Genomic DNA, 7500 nt, shown 5'->3' on the forward strand with positions numbered 1-7500 from the left:
AAATAATGGAAAAAATGTGGTAAAATATGTTAGTTAGAACAAATTTGAATTCAAATACTAAGAGTAACGGAAAATAACGGAAGTGACTGTAAATAATATACTGAAATCTAATGCGTTTCTCTCTCGTTTTCTCCAAGCTTCCACTTGATCACTCGTGGTCTCCCACGAACGGTGTGTGAATATGTGGTTTGAGCGTATTAGACACTATATTCGTGCTTACTTTTAACTAGACTATTTTCGTGCAATACCACGTATGCGCATTCTTAACGAGTACTTCGACGCTGAATGTGTTTTTTAAGCGTTGCTTTCAAAACGTTTCGGCTGGTACTTAAGCCTTAGCTTCATCAGTTTAGATGTACGTATGCACGTTGGCTAGCTAAACTTTGCGCGTGCGCTATAAAAGATGAAACAGCCATAGCACAACCATGCGCTTTGGTTAACTTCCAGAAGTTCTCGCATTTACAAGCTCAGTCTGTTATAAGACGTTCTAATTCTATTTTGTCTCCTGACGAGATATCTGTTCTCGCACGTGGCCTCACATGCTTCCAAAGAGCCGGAAAAGCTGCGTTAACTGAAAACAATTCTTCTTCGCAGTCGCTCATTGCTTTCAATGACTTTGTGCATACTAATCCTACACCTGTGTATACTAATCCTACACATGTGTATACCGAGATGTACCTATATAACGAATCAAACAGTAAGTCATTCTTGTAGTTTGTAGTGGCCGAAGAGTTAAGCCCGGTAAATCACCACAGGATCGTCGTTTTCTACAGACCGGTCCGGCGAGTGTGTGGATAGCGGAATGTCGCAGGTCGATTCGCCTACACCATGAAGTTATTTCGTCTACAACGAAAAGTTGTTGTCCTAACATTTGTGGAGGAAGTCGACTTGTAAGCGAAACGACTCGCGGGCTAATTATAAATGTCTGACCGGTGACCGGACAGCGCTCATCGTCCACTGTAAACAACAGGAATGGTGAGTTTTTATACTTAAAGAGAGTTTTTACTTGACGTCACGGCGGCCTTGATGATGTTTCAAAACAAATAAATGGGGGCCATGATGGTGTATCCAACTAATCCTCCGGGAATTAAACTCTATTTTTATGCAAATACTTTCTTTTGTTTCAGTAATCCAATATGGCAGCTGGTCACGTGAGTGAAAACGCTCCATATGCTTGATGCGTCATTCTTTCTGGTAGGTCCTTGTTTCCCAGGTCTTCAGTCTTCGATCTCCGTTTTACATAACTTTTCCATACACCTGTTGTAAAGCACAGAATGAGCATTGCACCATTTTGGCTAATGTTTGTTGAAAAGTGATGTTGGGCATGTGGTATACCGACAATGTTGCCGGCCAGCATTTATTGACAGAAGATAAGCCATCATGATCAACTCTTCAACAACAAAAATCCTTTATTTAAACACAATATGGGGTTGGAGACAAATATGCTCGTGTTTCCCTCCAAACACTCGGCGATCCCGATAACGCCTTTAGTTTGGCTGTGCACTAAATGACAGAATTGAACTCGCACGAGGTTCGATCATAAATTACTTTGTTGACAGATGCGCTATGACGCTGGCTCTGGCTATTGGCAGCATTTGACAGCTGCATTATGACTTCCCAAACCGATGGAATCTTGTCGTTGACCAACGGTGGAGTCTTCCGGTGTACTTTCAGCATAAAGGATCACTTATCGATTAATGATCGCTTAACATTGCTCAATTAATTCATCACGAACGTTCAAGTCCAAAGGCACCACCATCTGTTCCCCGTCCACCACTATACTCGTCACATAGCTCGTCATATAACTCGTGGAATAAGTCGTCACATAACTCGTCACATAACTCGTCATATAACTCGTCATATAACTCGTCACATAACTCGTCACATAACTCGTCAAATAACTCGTCAAATAACTCGTCAAATAACTCGTCACATAACTCGTCACATAACTCGTCACATAACTCGTCACATAACTCGTCAAATAATTATAATTTGTCATGGCCCTTTGCGGGCTCCGTAGTGCATTCCGACAATCAGAAAAATGATCACCGATTCAAAATCACTTCATGATCACCGTGCATCAAAGGAACCGAAGAATCCTTTCCCAGAGTGGATTTGACGGTGATCTTGGATCAATTTCTTGGTGATCTTGGATCATCGCAAAGGAACGCACCCTACTAAATTCAGCTTCCATCGCTTTGTATTCTGACTGAGGATGACTGAAGTGTGGGTCGAAACATATTTTATAAACTCAAGGTTTCGTCGCTTTGGCTTAATTAAAATTTTTTTCGACTAAATTCCATTTAAACTTCTTGCTTTGAGCCGAACCGCAAAAACATGTTTTAAACGTTTGAGTGGCATTCAATGTTTAATATCTGACAGATTCTACGAAGCGACAATCGTTGCAGACACGCCAGGTTACAGCGAGGCACGCGGCACGCCGAGTCAAAAACAAGTTTAATTTCACTGTACTCGGCGTGGCCTCTGATCGCATCGAAAACAATTAAATTAAACACTGACATCACACAACGCGTCAAGCTGTCTAACAAAGCGAAACTATAATAATTTTGATTTGCGCAGAGCGTACCTCCAAGTCGGAACTCTAATTACTCAGACTATGTTCCTTGAACAAATTTCCCCTTATCGGCCGAAACATGAGTCAGAGTCCTTAAAAGTAGATCGAAACGGAAGAACTTCAAAGTTTGCGTTTGACCAAGAAAAATTAGTAGTTTTCCAGTGCTTGCATGTTTGTTATCGTTTTATTCATCCAAAAATGGCACTGACAGTAGGATGGTTTTTAATGAACGTTACTACGTCGAATTGCCCTTGAAAGTATTAAAGCATGAAAGTCGAAATCGTTCGAAGAAAGCGTATACAGCTTCTTTCTTTCAAGCGGTGTTTCTTCTAAAAACTGATAACTAAAAGGAATACCGGCCTAATAATGATAAAAACTTTAAAATAACGGGAAATGGAGTTGTGCTAGAGTGAGTAATTTTGTTTCTGTAAATAAAACAAGCTATGGCTTTTTTTTCGATCTCTGGCCAGCAATGTGGGTATTTCAAAAAGGAAGAAGCGAAGTTGCCGACCATTGTACTTCATTTTCAGTTTTGCGTAAATGCGTGAGTTCTTCGAGAAATACGCTTGTATTAAAGTGACTCAATTAAATTGTGAAATCGGCCCAAGGTGGCTATCATTTTTTAGTAAATTTCAAACCCATCATATGCCGCCAAGACTAAAACACAATTGCTTTATTTAAAAAAAGAATGTGACAATTTTCTGGCGGTTCTTGGATTGGAACTGAGCCGAACAAATTTTCTGGAGCTATTATTACCTGGGACCCGGGATATGATATCGTATAATATAAAGTTGCCTTTGAACCGACTGAAATGAACTTGAAGATGGAACTGGTCCCAAATATAAGACACTGACTGACTTCCAGGTGATCTGGTGACGTAATTCGAAGGACTGGGGAGAAAGATTTTGACGCCGTATCCCACAACCGCGCTCGGCCTTATTTTCGAATTCAACATGGCAGAGGCGAGGTTAAATCTTGCCGGGTCTACTTGAATGTTCATTCAGTAACAGGAAATGTCGTAGACACGTAATGATCTGTTGATTTTTGGCGATGGCAATACTGCAGGGAGTTTGGAGACAACACCTAAGGCCGCGCGCGGTTATGGGATACGGCGTTAAAATTTTTCTTCCCGGTCCTCTAAATTACGTCACCAGATCACCTGGTTTAGACTGACCTTGCGCTTCTTTGTGTTTAAGTTTATTCAACAAAAAGTTGATAATGCGAGGATTTAACTCTGCCTAAGCAAACAACCGTCCGACATTTGTGTAAATTTCGCAAAGTAAATCGGATTTCAAATACAAGGCTGGAACACAAAGATCATCCAGAATATTTCACTTTTTCTGGCCGTTCTTGGATTGTCAAAGCCGAGGAAGTTTGTCTGAAGCTATTCAGTATTATCTGGTTTCCGGGATATCGTATAACATAAAGTTGGCGTACGTTGACCCGACCGAAATGAACTTGACGATGAAACTGTCAAATATGGACAACTTGAGACTGACCTTTCGCTTCTCCATATTTATTCAACAGAAAGTTGACAATGCGAGGATTTAACTCTGCCTCAGGACCAGTGCGACATTTGTATAAATTTCAGGAAGCAATGAAGTGAAATTATGAATCGGATTTCAAATACGGGGCTGGAATATAACGCCCTGATAATTTTGAGGTGATCTAGATCCTCAATTTGATTAATATGCCGTATCGTAAACGTTTTGTTGCCTAGTGAAATCGCAAAGAACTTTATAGTCTGGCAGCATCTGTATTTCCGTGGGCATTTTTTGCTGAAAGCAAGCCACTGCTTAAGATATGTTGAGGAAACCCTAAGGAACAGGAAAATACATGTTGCCAGTTTTGCAACCTGCTCTGGGGCTTTTTAGGGGATGTTTTAGAAACCCCCCTTTAGACCACGCATGAAAACGAGGGTACGGAATAAAATACACTCTAACTTCGTTTATTATGGACAAATTGTCACCAAAATAGCAGGAGAAACGTAAATCGATGTTACCGTTGATATCATGAACACAGACGTTACCGCTATTACTCACACGATTGGTCACGTGACTGAATGAGCACCGGAGTGAGGTTAGTTTTCAAAAATAGCTGTTGACCTTTTGACAATAATACTATTACCGCTCCATAAACTAAATTAACATGAGAAATACTGATTTACGTTTAAACTGCTCCACTTTTGCTGTTACACGAGGGTCACATAGAAATTGAAAGCATCAAAACGAGGCTTTAATCGAGAGAGCTAAAGTCTACATGTTTTTGAATTAGTATGATCCTGATTGAAAGTGGCAATTTCCTTCCAAGTGAGAGCTAGAGCTACTTTTTCTTCTGAGGAGCAGCAGATAGTTGAGAGTTTCAGCGACGTGTTCAGTCTAGAGGTCATCGACATCATCGTGATCGTCATCATCCCCTTCTTCATTATTTATTTCATCATCAGAATCGTGTTCAAGCACGTTTTCACATTGCTCTTTGTTGTCTGAGCACCCACAAAGATCCGTGCAGTTAAGTCCATTCTTTTTACACTGGCAGCGATTTGTGGAACACCGTTCTTTGGCGCACTTGCACTTGACTAGATGTATGATCGCTTGTGGTTTCTGGAGGGAGTGTCGTCATGACAGGAACCCATTTGTCTCCGTGCAGTTCCCAACCATAATTCTCTGGGGATGGCAGGGTGGGGTTTGCCACAATATCATTATTCCAGACTAGAGCCTGATGATGGGCCCTTAAGATGGCTTGTCGTAGAGTTGCGTGGGTTGGGGGGAGCCTTTCTGATTGAGCTTGTTTCTTTCGAAATAGCCACCATCTCACTTCACTCACCGAAGACATCTCTGTTTTGGGTAGGTAGAGCTGGCACACCAACTTCTTGATTAGAGCCATTGTGTCGTCAGTGGGAATCGTTGCTGTTCCCCCTAGCTGAGAAAGACCATCGGTGATTTCATCATCAGCTTCCATGAAAGCTTTCCAGCATGTTGTTTTCCCTTTTCCGGAAAAACAGCCGGTGTTGTCTGCTCCACTTAACGCGTGAAACGCTGGCAAAGCAGCCGCTCTCTCTGGGCCTAAAGCTCGATAAATTGGATAAAGCTGGATTTCTCGATGGTTCCTCCCTGTGCCTGTGATAAACAAAGTGTCCCTGCATAGGCTTGAATAATGTCTGATAGCCAGGACAAGGACATCTGTGTCGGGAGAATATATCCGAAGATCAGTCGCACCTCTGGATGTGGCGTCAACAGCATGTAAAATAATCTTCGTGTCAGCCTCTTCATGGTTGCTTTGCAGGTATGAAAAATCTTCTCTTGTCCCCTTGCACTCTGACCCCCATGCTACAACTACTCGTCTTCCGTTCTGAACCCCAACTTCAATAGTCTTCTGCGCCAGATAGTCCGCTAGCTCCATCTTTGTCTTGGTATGTGAAAGGAGCTTTTTCATCGGAACTCGCGCTATGTGCGTTGATGGGGTAATGTGGTAATACACAGCATTCTGTTCCCCCAGCCTCGTTGTTCGGGTGCGTTCTTTCAGAGAAAATGGGATGTCGTATCTATCAAAAACCAACCGGAGTTCTTCATTCTCACCAAACTTCTGGAAAATGCGATTAGTGAAGTGATCTGCCAAATGTGAACACTTTTTAACCCATTCAGGTTTGTCCAGGCATTGAACCTCCGCCATGGCATCTACAACTGAGACTTTCATTTGCACCTCTGTGTGCTGACCATTTTGATTGACACCAGTGTCGTTGTCTTCATGTACATCTACAGGTAACGTCTCCAATATATCCATCAATGCACTTTTGCGGGAGCAGCGAAGCAGTGTTCCATCGGCTGCAAACAGTGACCTTGGTACCACGGAAAACTCGTAGGTACCTACAGCCTCTTTGATATCAATTTCCGGTCGACTTTTGCATACGACCATCATTCTCGCAAACAAATTCCTATCTTCGCTCAGCTCTACAGTATTGTTGTTAACTCTTACTTTGACTTTTTTTCCTGCAGTCTTCCAAGTGGAGAGCTTTTGCTTCTTCATGGGGTCCCAGAGGTTGACTTTATGTTCTTTTATCCGCTTTTTCACAGATCTTTGGAATAGTCTTTCCCCGATAATACTTTGCTCGCAGAGACCCTTCTTGACATTTTCTGGCATCACGACTTTCGTAACCAGGTTGAATAATGTGTCGCTTTCCTGATCAAATGGATTGGTAAAACTTTCCATTGTGGTCAGTAGCTTCTCTACACTTTTCTCTTCGCGGCTAAACACAGCAGTTGTAAGAGCATGATGATGAGATGTCTCCCCAGAAAAAGAAACTCCTGCCATACTTTTGGCTTGCTCTGATAACTGGGAAAGTTCAGGAGCTATCAAAAAAAACTTTACTCGAGCGTTTGGGTTCAAAGTGATCCCAACCAATCCACCTGACACTTTCATCTTCCGATTGAGATGCTCAAGCGCATTGTCAGCTTCAACTGCACAAAATGCAGATTCCTGGTTCTTGTTCACGACCCAATTCCCAGTGAGGAATTCTTCATAGAGTTCGGGGTCTGACTTTGGCAATACTTCCATTTCTGTTAGGTACAGGGGGATCATTCTCGCGTAATTTAGGCGATCATAAGCAAAGAAATACTTCGTGAACGATTTGAGCGCAGTCAGATGCAGAAGCCAGTCTCCTGTTCTAACTGCTGATATAAATAAAATCATGTCCATAACCATTGTCATGTACTGGCGAAACACTTGAAATTCTGGGATCTTGTCATGGCTGTCATCAAATGTCTTCATCCGGGTAATGACATCTGCAGACTGGACATTTCCGCATGCGCCTTCTGCACCTCACTCTTGACACCTTTGACGCAAGCCATGGCGAGATCTTCTGCAACTTTCTGGAGACGCTCTAGAAATTCTGGCTCTTGAAGGAAAAAAGCATTCTGGTACATGACAAG

Source organism: Montipora foliosa, chromosome 1 (assembly GCF_036669935.1).
Source record: "Montipora foliosa isolate CH-2021 chromosome 1, ASM3666993v2, whole genome shotgun sequence".
NCBI lineage: Eukaryota > Metazoa > Cnidaria > Anthozoa > Scleractinia > Acroporidae > Montipora > Montipora foliosa.